Source organism: Mustela erminea, chromosome 11 (assembly GCF_009829155.1).
Source record: "Mustela erminea isolate mMusErm1 chromosome 11, mMusErm1.Pri, whole genome shotgun sequence".
Taxonomy (NCBI): Eukaryota; Metazoa; Chordata; class Mammalia; order Carnivora; family Mustelidae; genus Mustela; species Mustela erminea.
This window is the reverse complement of record NC_045624.1, coordinates 48,997,235-49,013,746: the sequence shown is the minus strand read 5'-3', so window position 1 is coordinate 49,013,746 and position 16,512 is coordinate 48,997,235. Positions and strand designations below refer to the sequence as shown.

Below are 16,512 nucleotides of genomic sequence, written 5' to 3'. Positions count from 1 at the left end.
AGGCATCAGTTACCCCACAACTTACCTTATGCTTCCAAGCTCCCTCACATGGTTGTCAGCTGGCCTCAGCTCCTTGCAGCCTGCTGTTCTAAAGGCCTCAGTGCCTCACAAAATAACATGGGTCTCTCTCTCTAGGGCCAGCCACAGTATGGCAGCTTACTTTTACTAGATGAGTACTGAAGAAGAGAGAGAACCAATATAGAAATCATAGTCTTCCTAATATTCGGAGTAACACCTTATCAGTTCTATCATATTCTATTTTTCAGAAGGGAGTTCATGCTCAAGGAAGTACATGAGGCCATGGACGGTCACAGGCAGGGATTTGGGGGGCCACCTTAGAGTTCACCCACCAAAGGTGGCCAGTTTCTGTTCAGTTTAGGGAGTTAGAACCAGTCAGTGGGACTCATCAGTGGAAATATAATCCAAGGTTATTGGAGAAGGGCAGATATCAACCAGTAATCTGGAATACTGGTATCAGTTACACACTCTGGACATCAGTTACAGTGGCCTTGACATCTTCAGTTCATCCATCCATCCATCAAATAATCACTTATTGTTGATTCCTTTCTGTGCTGGGTGTTGCTCTGGATACTGGAGGTAGAACAGTGAAAAGCCTGGACATAGAGTCCACCTTCAGTGAGTTCAACAGTTTATTGAGGGGGTTAACAAAGAAATAGGTGACCACATGAGGAGAGCAGCTCTGACAAGCCCTACCTGGGTGTGATAGCAGCGCAGCATGGAGACTGTTGCTCAAGTTCAGGGGCTGGCCAGGGAAGCCTTCCAGAAGGAGGTGATATTTAGACTGAGACATGAGGACAGGAAAAGTTTTGCCAAGTGGAGAGCACTCTACGCAGCAGTGAGAGGGATGGGAGAAGCAGGAGCTTTTCCAGATTTCAAGTGGAATTCAGAATAGGTATTCCTCAAGTCCTCAAGTGAGCTAAGTGAAGGTCAGAATGGGCCCCTGGGGATAGTTATAACATTTCCGAAAGTTTGATGGAACTTGAATAAGCATACAGGCCAAAAAAGCAGCTTATTTTTCATGATCTTGGTCTCTTAACTAGAAAGTTTAATCAATTTCCATTGAGTGTGATTATTAATATATTTGAATTCATTATATTATCTTTATCTTATTTTGGGATTCTGGTAGTGTTTCATAAGCATAATTCAGGTTGTCATGTGCTAATCAAAAGCTGTCACTGGCAATTTCATGTCTTTGATTAATGAAAATGGGGATGAGAATTAATTAATACAGTTTGCTTTTTCTCAATTCCCTTTACTATTTTAATTTTATTTTATCTTACATAAGGCTTATATCTCTGTAAGTTGTCTTAAAAATCTCAGTGGACTAGGTGCCTGGGTGACTCAGTTGTTAAACATCTGCCTTCAGCTCAAGTCATGGTCCCAGGGTCCTGGGATCGAGCCCCACATTGGGCTCCCTGCTCAGCAGAGAATCTGCTTCTCCCTCTCCCACTCCCCCCTGCTTGTGCTCTCTTTCACTGTGGCTCTCTCCTTGTCAAATAAATAAATGAATAAAATCTTTTAAAAAAAGACTCAGTGGACAGAGGCAGGATATAAATAAACACATATATAAAATTCTTACTATATATATTAATAATTACACAGTAGAAATGGACTAAACTTTTTAGTTAAGAGTCTAAGACCATCAAATCAGATTTTTTAAAAAAGATTTTATTCATTTGACAGACAGAGATCACAAGTAGGCAGAAAGGCAGCCAGAGAGAGGAAGCAGGCTTCCCGCCAAGCAGAGAGCCCGACATGCGGCTCAATCCCAGGACCCCAGGATCATGACCTGAGCCGAAGGCAGAGGCTTTAACCCACTGAGCCACCCAGACGTCCCCATCAAATCGGATTTGAACTTAAAGAGAACACACAACAGCAACAAAAACAAACAAAACAAAACAACTCAAGTCAAGTTGTGTTTATAGTCAATTTCCATAAAATATAGAAATGGAAATTTTAAAGCAAAAGGAAGAAAAATAGTCAACAGATATATTCATTGTGAAATGGATTGTCTACAAGTAACAGAAAACTCCAAATGACAGTAGCTTAAACAGCATAGAAATTTACTTTTTCTCTCCTGTGTGTTGGTGTCCAAAGCATTCCCTCCTAACAGAAACTTAGAGTTTTTTCATTTCATGGTTCCATATTAGGTCCAAGATGGCAGCATCTGCATTTCAGGATGCAGGAGGAAGGAAGGATGAAGAAGAAGAAACAACACATCCTGTATTACGTCTTAAGGTGGATTCTCTGAAGCTGTCAAACAACTTATCTATTTTTGTCTCTTTGGCCAGAACTTAGTCACATGGCCACATCTAGCTGCAAGGGAGGCTGGGAAATGTAGTCTTTTTTTGTTTTGTTTTGTTTTTTAAGATTTTATTTATTTATTTGACAGAGAGAGATCACAATCAGGCAGAGAGGCAGGCAGAGAGAGAGAGGGAAGCAGGCTCCCTGCTGAGCAGAGAGCCTGATACGGGGCTTGATCCCAGGACTCTGGGATCATGACCTGAGCTGAAGGCAGAGGCTTTAACCCACTGAGCCACCCAGGTGCCCTGGAAATGTAGTCTTTACTCAGGAGTTCAAGTCTCCAGCTAAAAGTAGGAGAGAAGAAGAATCATATCATAAAAGATGAGGAGAACAAATTGGAGGAACAACTCTATCACAACAGGTACATAAGAACCAAAAGAGAACTAGCATACTAATATTGGAGAAAATAGGCCTTAGGTGAAAAGCATTACTGTAGATAATGAGTGTCAGTACATATTTTTAAAAGATTTAATTCGCTAGGAAATTGTCTGTACTTAGTAATAAATCTTCAAAATACATAACACAGGGGCGCCTGGGTGCCTTAGTTGTTTAAGCATCAAACTCTTGATTTTGGCTTAGGTCATGATCTCAGGATGATTGTGAGATAGAGCCCTACATTGGGCTCCATGCTGGGTGTGGAGCCTGCTTAAGATTTTGTCTGCCCCTCCCCCCCAAATGTAAACTAAGAATTGACAGAATATAAGAAGAAATGACAAACTGTCATTGAGAGAGACATTCATTGGTTGATAAATTAAGAAGAGAAAAAAGTAAGAATATAGATGAATTAGACATCATAAGATTAATCTAATGGACATATATCAATAGTATTTCTTTCTTTTTCTTTTTCTTTTGAATAGTATTTCTAATACCAGAGAATAGAGGTTATTTTCAAGCACACAGAAAATAATGATGGAATTTGACCACCTTATAAGCCAAAGGCAAATATTGACAAATTTCGAATAATTGGTATGTGTCCAGTCACATTTACTGACAACAATGAAATTAAATTACAAATAAATTACAAAAAGATAATTTCTAAAAATCTGTTTGTTTTGAACATTTAAGGAATGTGCTTTAAAGTACCCATTGTTACTCATAGTTCTTGGTGAAAATGAGAAGATGCTCAAAATGAAAAAAAATAAACAAGAGAAATATTATCAATAAAACTTGTGGAATGAAGAACTAGTAGTATCTAGAATATATAAAGAAGTCTCAAAGCTCAATAGCAAAAATCAAACTAATCAATTAGAACATGGGCAAATGAAGTGTAGAGATATTTACTGAAAAATATATGCAGATGAAAAATAAGCACATGAGAAGATGTTTAACATCATTAATCTAGGGAAATGCAAATTAAAATTATAATGAGTTATCAATACAATCCTATCAGAACAGGTAAAATTTAAAAAAAAAAAGCAACAACACCAAATGCTGATGAGGATGCAAAGAAACTGGATCACTCCATTACTACATTACTGGTAAGAATGTAAAATGTAGAACTGCCACTTCAAAAAACAGTTTAGCAATTCCTTCAAAAAACTAAACATGCAACTACCATATGACCCAACAATTGCAGTCCTGCGGATTTATCCCAGAGAAATGAAAATTCATGTTCAAACAAAACCTGTATGTCAATGTTCATGGCAGCTTGATTGGTAATGTGCAAAGAAGAAGCAGCCCAAATACCTCTCAATGCATCAAAGGTGGAACAAACTTGGTACATTCATACAATGGAATAGTATTCAGAGTAAGAAAGAACAAGTTTTGATTATGGATACATCCTATAGTCTAGAGACATGTGCAGAGAGTTATGAAAGAAGCCAATCCCCAGAGGTTTCATATTGTGTAATTTCACTTATATAACATTCTTGAGAGGACAAAATTAAACAAATGGGCAACAGGTTAGTTGTTGCCAGGAGTTAAGGAGATGATGGAGGCAGGAAGAAAACTAGACTGACCATGAGAAGAGCAACACGAAGGACCCCTGCAGAGATGAAAACATTCTGTGCCTTGGCTGTGTCAGTGTTGATATCCTGGTTGTGATATGGTGCTGAAGTTTTATAAGATGTTACCACTGGGGAGGGGTACCTGGGTGGCTCAGGGGGTTAAAGCCTCTGCCTTCAGCTCAGGTCATGATCCCAGGGTCCTGGGATCCAGCCCCACATCAAGCTCTCTGCTCAGCGGGGGGCCTGCTTCCCCCCACCCCCGCCTGCCTCTCTGCCTACTTGTGATTTCTGTCTGTCAAATAAATAAATAAAATCTTAAAAAAAAAAAAAGATGTTACTACTGGGGAAACTGGACAAAGTGTAGAAGTGCTCTCTCTGAATTATTTCTTACGACAGTGTGTGAATCCATAACCATCTCAAAATAAAGGGTTTAATTTTTTTTTAAAGATTTATTTATTTATTTGAAAGAGAGAGAGAACAGGAGGAGGGTCAGAGGGAGAGGGAGAGAGAGAATTTCAAGCAGATTCCCCACTGCGTGCACAGCCTGATGTAGGTCCTGAGACCATGACCTGAGCTGAAACCAAGAGCTGGACGCTCAACTGACTGAGCCACTCAGGCACCCCCCAGTGGTTTAATTTTTTAAAATCTTGTGGGATACAGTGGAAGTGGTACTTTCATAGAGATAAACATGTATTAGAGAGAAAAAGGACTTAAAGATATAAAAAATTAGAAAAATAACAGCACAATAAACTTAAAGTAGAAGAAAGGGAATATTAAAAAGCAGAAACTAATGAAATAAGAATGACAGAAATACTCCAGAGAGGCTGATTATGCTAAAAAGTTGTTCTTTACAAAGATTAACAATGTGGGCAAGCCCTGGCAAGGCTCATTTTGAAAAGAGAGAGACGTTGATTAACAATGGTAAGAATGAGAAAAAGGAATAAGCTATAGGTGTTAGCAGACCTAAGAGAATATTTTAGACAATTCTGTGCTGGCACATTTGAACATATAGGTAAAGTGGACAAATCTCTAGAAATATATAACTGCTTTTGAATAAGAAGGGAATCTAGTTAAATAACCATTCAAGGGACGCCTGGGTGGCTCAGTTGGTCAAGCAGCTGCCTTCAGCTCAGGTCATGATCCCAGTGTCCTGGGATCGAGTCCCACATCGGGCTCCTTGCTCGGCAGGGAGCCTGCTTCTCCCTCTGCCTCTGCCTACCAGTCTGTCTGCCTGTGTGCGCGCTCTCTCTCTCTCTGACAAATAAATAAAATCTTTTAAAAAAAAATAACCATTCAAATGTTTTCACAAGGAAAACTTCAAGAAACAAATGATTGTTATGTTACACAAGGTTTTCTAAAAGCATTAAAAAAAAGAAAAGAAAAAGGAAGGAAAGAAGGAAGATAGAAAGGAAGGAAGAGAGGGAAAGACTTTTTAAGTAATTTATTGAGGTTGGTATAATCTTGATATCAAATCTAGATAAAGACAGATTGTGATCTATAAATACTAAATAAAATAAAAGTAAAAAAATTCTTTAACCAATAAGAGATCAAGTAGAGTTTACTCCAGAAATTCACCAATGGTTCAATATTAGGAAAAATTTTCACTTTAATTTACTACATCAAGAGAGTTAAGGAGAAAAAACACACAATCATCTCAACAGGTATGGAATTCAGTAAAGTTCTAAAATTGTTCATCGTAAGTATCCTTGTAAAACTATTGCATGCCAGTGACAGGAGACGTGTAAGAATGCTCACAGGAGCAAAGACTAGAAAGAACACGGATGTCCATAAGCAATGGGTTGGATGAACACACTGTGCTATATTTGTAGCCAGGAGCACGGCAGTGAAGGTAAGTAAGTGAGGACCACGGACAACGACATGGGTGAGTTTCACAGATAGAATGTCAAGCGAAAAGAGCAAATGGAGGCAAATCTAAAAAATACCTCTTTCAGAGATATGCAGAAAATTTTAGGTATAGCAGGAGAATGATTAACACAAAACACACAACAGTGTTATCTCAGGACGGCGGGGAAAGGGGTATCCTTGAAGGTGGCTTTTTTTTTTTTTAAAGATTTTATTTTTTTTATTTGACAGAGATCACAAGTAGGAAGAGAGGCAGGCAGGGCGGGAGGGGGGGAAGCAGACACCCCGCTGAGCAGAGAGCCCAATGCAGGGTTCGATCCCAGATTTAAGGAGAAGAAACACACAATCACACAGAAAGACACACAAAAAAAACACACAAAAAACACCCTGGGATCATGATCAGAGCCGAAGGCAGAGGCTTTAACCCATGCGCCACCCAGGCGCCCCAAAGATGGCTTCTTTTGAAGAGCAGACTCAAAAGGAAGTAAAAGGGAGAGCAAATAATGTTCTTTGAGCTTTTCCTACTTATTTCTGGGTCTCAGATTTGTGGGCCAGCATTAATTCTGTGACTCTTTCAAAAGGCCTATCTACCTCCAGCAGCCTCAGCCTAAAGCAAATCTAACTTTGCTAAAACGAATGACCCATTCTCCTTTCTATTAGAGTCTGTATAACGTATTTCTAAGCAGCGACTGTTGACTCCATCATTTCGGTGGGCAGTCACGGTGTGCCAGGCGGTAGACAAAACATATCATAGGCTTTGGCTTGGTTTTCTTCCCCCCATGAGGCACCCACCACAATTATTCCCGTTGCTCGGATAAGGGAACTGGTCACATGGTCAGGATAGAAGAGAACCAGGATTGGGATCCAAAGCTCTTTGTCCACATTCCATGTCACCCATGAGTACAGAAAATAGGACTGCCACTTTTAAAGCCTTGATTTGGGTAAAGCAAGTGGCATTTGGAATATTATCCGATGCTGAGGAATGTGGGCACAGCCCTTGTCTAGGAGACAGAACACCGAATGCAGTAGAACAAACACGTCATACTAAGTTTTATGGAATATCGTATCGCCTTTGATCGGCCCAGATGCACAATGGGCCCGTGGCCCGTCACCACGGTGAGCTGTAACTCACCGCTGTATGAAGGAAATACAGCTGTATGAACGGCTGTGCTTCCTCAAAACACCCGAAAGAAGCCATAGGACTTAGAGACTGGAGGCATGTTTTGTTTACAATCTCACACTAGTCTAAATCAGCTATTACTAAAACTGTCCTTGGAGTTCCAAAGTGACCTCTTATTAAAATGATCTCTAATTTGGATTACTTTCTATTGCCCTCGGCGGTTCTGAATTCCCATGTTTTCTTCTTGAACAGGAGCTGGACTGCTCATTTTTTTGAGGAACCCCTCTGAGAGAGGAACAGTTTGGGCCACTGGACTCCAGGTAGTTTGCTCTTGCTCTTATTATTATAACAATTGACAGAGAAATAAATGGATTACCTTTGCAGGTACACAGCCCAATTCAGCTCAGCCTGTTTCCTCCGTTCAACTTCCTTTATCAGAGTAGGCTGCAGTGCAGGATCTGTGGGCTTGGATCCGTCCTCAATTACAAGGATGGCTATTCTCTCTTCGGCGCCTACTGTGTACAGTATATGGAGATGCTCCAACCTCAGCATTTTGTTTAATAATGGGTCATTGTTCATCTGCCCTGGAGATAAAGAACCTGGGACTCTGAGAAGTGAACCATGTTGATCAAGGTCACAAAGTCAGAATGGAGCAGATCCAGGATTTGGACCCAGACCCCGCAAAATTTCTCATCTCTCTGTACAAGCTGCCTGTATGAGGATTGTCCCTCTGACTGGCTGAGACTAAGAAGTCAACTAAAAGAACATTACACCCAAGTGTGGAGTTTTGGAACATTCTTCCGTGTGCATTATCTCCCCAAGTTGGAAAGCAAAGGGTTGTTCTCCTTCAAACACAAACCCGTTTCATTACCTGAAGGCAAGATAGTGTTTCTGTCTTTCATTATTATTGGTAAAGAAAAAAAAAAAAAGAATGCTACTGAGCTGGTGGAAGTTTGCGATCCAAAGTTGATACATGCTACACGTAAAATGCTTGCTTTAAAACAATGTAATGTTTTCATTTGAAAGATGACAGAGACATGGAATCATTTCGATATCTTCATAGTATCATCAGCTCTATAGCTGGACAAAGAAATAGATAGACCTATAATATCACCATTCAAATGATTAAAAAGGAATAAAACGATGCCAGATGTTTATTTGGAATAACCCACAGAACACATTGAAAACAATTCCTATTTCTGCAACTGGAAATTGGAATTGATCATTACTGGGCATTAAACGTGCGTATGTTTTTCTGAAGTTCCTAAATCTATTTAATTTCTATGTTGACAGAGATATTAGACAGCTGTTTGAAAATCTGTCTCTCTTTCCTGAGCTATGCACAAGAAATCTTTATGTTAAACCACGAAATGTCAATGAGAGCTCTTCAGTGTACTAATCAGCCTGCGAGTGGAATGTGTGCGGCTGGAAGCAATAACCTTAACTTAGGTTCTCAATAGTCTTGATTGCCCCACGTGCACCCCCCTAAGACATGGCTGTTGAAGGCGGCGACTCCGGAGTGCTGTGTGTGATGCGGGCTCCAATGATTAGAGTCCGGGCAAGGAACTAGAAGACGAGACACATTCTCCACCAATGACTTCAACAGTGATTCAGTGCACCCTAAGGGACCGGTCCTGTACTCTCTGCCTCTGTTGCCCTATGGCCACCTCAGCCCCACCCCCCAATCTGGGTGGGCTACCGTGGGTCCCAGGTACCAGAAAGAAGAGAGCCGGCTTCATGCCTTTTAAGGGCGAGCTGGTGGATGAACTTGATAACCGACATCATCTTAACATCACTTAGCTTGTTCGAAAACATTTCCATGGTACAAACAAACAAAAACAAAGTCTTACACACAATCGTGTTCTTCATAGTGTTGTTTATAAAAATTTTAAAAAAAAAGGATTAAGGTTAGATGTCGTAGACTGGGGCAATGGTAGGTAAATTACACTAAGTTCACACAATGGATTATAGCAGACCCATTGAAAATCAAGTTTACCGAAATCAGCAGGTTTAAAAAAAAAAATAGGAAAAGCCCCCTATATTCATTAGCTTGGTACATCTTCCAGGTCAAAGTTTGGCCTTTTTCCTCTTAAGATTAGAAATCTGACTTTGTCAGCATACCAAGAGGTGACCTGTTTCCCGAGAATGGACACGTTAACCACATTTTTTACATGAATGCATTGGAGTAGAATGCCCATGTGTCATTTGATATTCAGAAAGCTGTTACAGGCCCTGGAATACTTAGATGGGCATAATCAGCATATTCTGTTCCTGGAAATACGCTACACAGGAAGTAATCTCCTATTCGCACAGTCATTTACTGGCTACTGTTTCCCAAGACTTAATAGTGCGCCAGGTGCTGTACCAAAATGTATCAATATCTCATTTAAGGAGAGCATGTTTGCTGAGCACTTAGCACATGCTGCCCCACACTGGTGCTCCATATTTATTAGCTAGTATTATCTCTCCTGCACTTATCCTTCTCAACCCATCATGATATCTTGTTGACATTATCCCCCTTCTGTGAATTAGAAAATGAAGACAGAGAAGTTTGGTCACTACCCCAGCGAGATGGTAGGTCGCAGGTCACAATGAGAAATACGATTGTCAGAAGAACTGGAACACTTGGTCACCACAGCCTTTGGCAGGGCCCTGGGGAAGCCTGGTCAGAAGGTTGTGTTATGAGTGTGGAATCCCAGCAAAGGGAGTTAGAGGAATTAAATATTTCAGAGCATCAGGCCAAAAAAGCCAATGTGTCCACCTTCTGGTAGGATGACCTTGCATTTGAGACATGTTGGCTAACACGTCCTCTGCCCTGAATAAGAAAGAGAAGCCAATATTCACTGAGAATTTGTTGACAGTCCTCATCTAATCTTCATAAAAATGTCACAAAGTAGGTAGTGAAGGAAAGTCTCTGAAGATACCACCATTAATAAGTTTTAGAGCCTGGATTCCAGCTCAGGATGTTCACCTCCAGAGCCCTGTCCTTAACCCTGAGGCCTCCCCACCTCACAACACAGAGACACGGGCGTTGCTATTCCCACTTTACAGATGAGGAAACGAACAGACAAGTTAAATAACATGTGCTAAGGCATGTAGTCTGTGACTAAATGATAGAAGAAAGTCCAAGTTTATTTATTTATGCAAACTGCATTGTATTAGTTCGCTCAGGCTGCTGTAACCAAATACCACAGACCGCATGGCTACAGCAACAGACATTGATTTTCTCACAGTTCTGGAGGCTGGCGTCCAAGATGGAGGCCTTAGCAGGAGTGGTTTCTCTTGAGACCTCTTGCCTTGGCTTTCAGATAGACTCCCTGCTGTGTCCTCATGGTCACTCCCCAGCTTGCATCTGTCTCTGCATTGTCCAAGTTTCCTCTTTTTATAAGGATGCAGTCGTATGGAATTAGGGCCAAGCCTAACCACCTCATTTTAACTTAATCATGTCTTTAAAGACCTGTCCTGTTTGCTGGCTATGGTTATGTACCACGGGCACTAGGGGTTAGGACTTGAACATATGAATTTTGGGAGGATACAATTCAGCCCACATCATGCATCTTCTTAACCAGTGAATAACACTGCTGCCCATAAAGAAATTGTTTTATATTTTATATTTTTATAAATTTCATGCTGAAAAAAAGATTTTCTTGTTTCTTATAAGCTGGTGGATAGCCTGCTTGCTGTCAGTTCCTTTGTTCGTTCATTAATGTAGAAATAGAATGCCAGCTGGCAAAAGGGAAAATGATTAACTAGAATTCACGTAATTTCAAAATGACTCACCTAATCCTCTTGCTTTGGGCACTCAATAAAATGTATTTTGCTATCCAACCAGAGCTTAAATCAAAGAGCAAAATTATTGAAATCAAGGCAGTATGAAGAATACCCAGAAGTGTAAACCCCTTCAAGGAACTTAAAATTTAGTTGAGGAGACAAAAGCATAAATATATGAGACATTAATAACAATTCATGACCGTAATACAAGAAATGCCATGAGGCAAAATGGGATGAATTGTAGAATGTAGAAGCCAGAAAGTAGATTCTGTGAGTTCAGAGAAAGGCCAATGACTGAGAAAGTTGACCCAGGAAGACTTCCTGGAAGAAGAAGTTAACGTGTTGAGTAAGTGGGAAGCGGATTCCCTCAGAGGCACCGCTTAGGGATAGAAGCACTCATCTCTCAACATGCTTTCAATGAAGAGATTCAACATGCTTTCAATGAAGCCATGTATCTGGGAGCAGCTGGTAAGATAGAGGGGAACCTGGGGAGGAATGAAATGAATGGATAAGTGTTGTGCAAAACCTGCAGGGGAAGGAAAAAAAGAAAGGAAATTCCTAGAATACCATAGTATTGAATCTGCATGAATTTGAAGATTCAGAGTGATGACCATCTTCTCCCTAGTTTGGGTCAGAGGCACCATGACGGCACTTGGGGCAAATCAGCTGGAAAGGGGAGCAAGACCCTGCTACAATTTCAGATCATGCTGGTGAAGACATCCACAGGAATCCAGCGGCAGGGAAAAGGCAGGAGCTGGCTGCTTGCTTGCTTTCATCTTCCAGGAGAGATAGAAGAGAATTCAGAAGACTCCCTGAAGATTTTGTGCAAGGTAGAGGAAAATAAGAGAGACAGAGGGATAATGTATGGTGTGAATTCTCCCTACCTGGGAAAAACAGGTGCCCAGACCGTCAGCCCTCTGGCCGTTCGTTGAAATGGAACCCAGGACCATGTCTGCAAGTCATTTAATCCCTGGTCTTCATTGGCAGATAAGACTGGCTTTGTTCTGGAGGCCATGAAAAGGTGGGGGGGGGGGGAGGTCAGGAAATTTGGAAGAACTTTATTACTATTTCACTTAGCAGGCCAAGGTCAAGTACTCTACTCATTCTCTTCAAGAAGGAAGTAGTATAACAAGAAGGGAGGCAGATGGTGATGAATTGTGGGGAGCTACCCGAGGTGTAGTGGTTAATGTACTCTGGAGTCGAGCTGTCTGGCTTCAAACCCCTGCCCCCCACTAACTAGCTGTGGGATTCTGAGCAAGTTAATTTCTCGGTGCCTCAGTTTCCGCATCTGAAAAATGGGATGAACAATTAAGCTTATCCCATGGGGTTATTTTAAGAGTATATATCTAATATTTAGGTGCCACTCAAGAAGTGTTAGCATTAATTTTAGCATCCATGAAAGTGGCAGGCCATTCTGGGGATGTGGATGAGGCATGGTGGGGCGGGTGGGGCGGAAAGCCGGTGGTGAATTAGAGCAGATGCAATGAAAGCTTGGGGAGAATTTAAAGAGAGAAAAGATTATGGATCCTAAGGTCATGAACAGACAAATCAGCTTGCTAACCAAAAAACCCAAATCAAACCAAAACAAAACAAAACAAAAAATCCAACCAAACAAACAAAAAATGAAACAAAAAAACCTCAAAACAAAAAAAATCATCTTGATGAAATTCCTAACAAAAATATTTCATGTGTGAAGGAAGTGGATTTAGCAGAAGCTCTGTTTAACTTTTGTGTGAAGGCATACCGATGCATGCGAGCTCCCTGGGAGACTGCCACCAGGATGAGGAGGTAGCCCGAGCCTGGCAGCCTCCAGAGCCTTGAGGAGAGGCATGACCGGCTGTTCTGCCTTCTAGGGAAGGTGGTTGGAGGAATGAGCAAAGTCAAAAGTTGAAGGTCAAGTTTTGAAGCAGGCATGGGGAAAGTAGAAGAGACAATGGCTATGGGGGTGTTAAGCCTAGAGTGAATGATGAGCACTCAGGGAGAGGGCATCTGCAGAGAAAGAGAGAAGGTATTGTGATGAGGCTGATGTTTCAGGGCAGGGAATGTGGGCTCACCTCAGAAGAAACAGCTCCTTCGCTTGCAGTCAATGAACAAGTCACCTGACCTCATCCATAAAGTGGGAATAAAAGAGCTATCCTCAAGACCTCACCAGATTGGCATTGTGTAGAATAAATAAATGTGTATGAAAATCTTTCATCAATGCCAAAGAACCTCTCCATTGACAAAATTTCCTCTTGGGGCGCGTGGGTGGCTCAGTGGGTTAAAGCCTCTACCTTCAGCTCAGGTCATGATCCTGGGGTCCTGGGATCGAGCCTGGCATCAGGCTCTCTGCTCAGCAGGGAGCTTGCTTCCTCCTCTCTGCCTGCTTCTCTGCCTACTTGTGATCTCCATCTGTCAAATAAATAAATAAAATATTTTTTAAAAAAATTTCCTCTCAATGACTGTCCATTTGCCTTTGGTAAAATGTCAGAGCTGTTTAGGCAAACCCCAAGGTTATTTAATTGTTGGATGATCCACTGATGACAGAAATTAATTTTGCAGGAACGGCGAACACCCTCCCCCCACTTTGTTAATCACAGCACCTGGCAAAGCAGAGAGCAGGGGTGAGTCCATGGGAAGCTGTGGTCACCGAGCCCAGGCAGTGATAGCATCTGAGCCATGAAGCTTCCGCCACACATGTCTGTAATTAGCTTATGTCACCACAGGGGCCATACACAGAAGCTCCTGTACATGACACAGACCCTGAGATAACAAGGTGCATAGAGGGCAGTTTAATTTCTCCAGTGTAAGAGGGAGGAGCACGCGGAGAGTCCAATGTACTCAATACCATTTCCAGAAAGTACACTTTTCACTAAGAATGGGTCTGCTCAGAGTCTGGCTCGTGGTGTGTGTGCCCTGTTGGATGTGACCAAAAGACTGTGCTCAGGCAGTCTTCCCAATGCCTCCTCCAAGATGGCACGAGTGATGGCCTGGGATGGGGAAGGTGGGTATTGAGGTTGCAAAAGAACGTGGAGAACATGTTGGACTGATGTCCATCACAACTTGTCTCTGAGAAGAATCTGTTTCTAAGAGGGTTTGATTAACCTCCTTTCACATTTAAAATAAAGATCTAGGATGAAAGCAAAAGATTCAAAGAGCTAGCAATTACACAGAGACCAGAAATGGGCAGGTCACAGGAGGCCTCCCTGCCTCACTTTGCAGATCTGGTCCTGGGCCATTCTCCTTCCCAGTGGCTTATTGGGGGGGCTTTGTAGTGCTCAGCAAAAGGCAGGTCACCTCCATCCCTGTGGCACTGGGAATACTCCTCAGTGTTCAAATCAGATGAGTGGATAACAAAATGTGGCATGTATGTACAAGGAGTACGATTCAGCCTTAAAAAGGAAAAAGAAATTCCAATACCTCCTACACCACTGATGAGCCCTGCATCCATTATACTGAGTGAAATAAGCTTGACACGGAAGAACAAATACTGTATTTACCTGAGGTACCTCGAGTAGTCACATTCGTAGTGACAGAAAGTAGAACGGAAGTTACAAGGGGCCATGGGGAGGTGATGAAGAGTTGATGACTAACCGGTACAGTTTCTGTTGGGGAAGATGAAAAATTTCTGGAGAGGTAGGGTGGTGACGGTTGTCCAGCAATGTGTGCGTCCTTCATGCTGCTGAATTGCGCGCATAGAAATGGTCCAAATGATACAATTCATATTATATCTATTTTACCACAGTTTTTGAAAAATATGATTCCAAAACGTAAAATAAACAAAAAAACAATAAAAATTAGAGGCGCCGCCACATGTCATAAGGAACTTGCTCTGAGAAACTCAACGCATAAGCATCTCACTGATGTGCTGTTCTGTGAGTCTTCAATTTACGGCTTCTCTCCAAAATGTGAGATTTGCCACAAGTCGTGGATATATAAGAAGGTCGGGACAAGTCAGGAATGAATATTTTTGCACAGGCTGTGCTTTTGTGTTGGGACATATAAAAGCATTTTTTGGTAGAGGTTGGTTCGGTCTCCCAATGTGTTAGGCAATTTACAGGTGGTGTTAAGTACTTGGTTAAAATCCTTCTAATGTGTGTGGTAATCATTTTAGCTGTTAAAGCATAATGTGAGTTCAGACATCCAGTTATACTAAAATCTTTCCCACTCGCCTACCTCTTGTGCAGATTAGAGAGGGAAATGCGTTCTAGACAATAAAATCTAAGGGGAAAAAAATTGCCATCCTGTTTCAGCTCTGCCATTAAGCCCAACGATGGCGGCCATTGCCGGGTAAAAGGAAAAACAACAAGTTTACAGTTCCTCATTTCCCATGGTAAACAGATTGCTTATTTTAATTTTGAAAATAAAGCGATGGAGGCTATGTAGGTCTGTAAATAAGAGTGTGCATCTCAATTTTCTGCAAATGCTTAAGTGGTTTACATCTGTTTCCTCCCAGTTGTATTTCTCAAACATGAATTTCCATTTTAAAAAGAGTCGTAAAATCACTACTGTTTCTCTGTGGATCTATTAGCAATAAAATAGCCTACAGAGGTTTGCACAGCCATGGAAAATGTACAGTGATAATAGGCTGTCCTGCTGTTACATGGCTTATGCAAACTTTACATTTATCACAGCAGAACCATCTATATCCGCAGGGCTGCAGCCCAGCAAACAACGGAATAAAAAAGACCAGGAGAAGGAAGATGAGACAGAAATCTCTATGTACACATCATTAATCAGACAAGATGAATTCTCAAACTTGGAAGCGGGTTTCCTCCAAGCCAACCGAGAGAAGGAGCAGGAGGAAGCAACTGTGTCAGGAATGGGTCACAATCTGCAACGGACAACTTTCCATACAAATTCTCTCCCACCACAGAAGGCACTTGCTTCTCTCATTGGCTTGCAGTACAGTTCGCCACTCTTATACTTTTTAATTTTTTTAATTTTTTATTTTTTTAAAGAACAAAGCCAGGTCATCTGTTGCAAACTTTTAGTGCTGCAGGCAATGCAATGATTCTTTCATTACTTTAAGTAAAAGGACTCAAAGTAACCCATTCCTTTCTCACACACCAGTTCTCCCTAACTGTGCTCCCACCTGCCCCGTCTGGGAAGCAGATGTGGGACACAGAGCACTTTATCTGGCCCCTAGAAGCCTGTATCGTAAGTGGGGCTGAGTTGTTTATATCCCTGTAACCCCACTTGGCTTCCCAGTGAAATTCTCCCCCATACTGACAAGGTGGTTGTTGGTTGGTTGGTTTTTCTAAATCTCAGTTAATGCCCTGAAGGTCTGGTGTGATGGCAGGGAGCAGATTTCAAGGTGGGCTCCTTCCAAAACCGGATGCATGCATTCGTGAGTGCACCCAGTTCTTTGCCTGGGAGCCCCATGTGTGCTTCCCCGAAATGGGAAAGAATCAGCACAGTGTGCCCCATGGAGTTTAAGTCGCTTGTCATCTCACAGCCTGTTCTCTTCGGTGGGGTATTCCTTACTTTTTAAAAAGTGTTTTGTTT

General features: G+C 41.6%; 1 long non-coding RNA gene across 1 annotated transcript; it reads left to right on the top strand.

The window, feature by feature from the left end:
* Positions 1 to 2,175: 2,175 nt before the first annotated feature.
* On the top strand, positions 2,176 to 8,051 carry LOC116569391. The gene is made up of 3 exons (XR_004277008.1): positions 2,176 to 2,259; positions 7,507 to 7,574; positions 7,693 to 8,051. It is a non-coding gene; the product is annotated as an uncharacterized LOC116569391 (long non-coding RNA).
* The last annotated feature ends 8,461 nt before the right edge of the window (positions 8,052 to 16,512 follow it).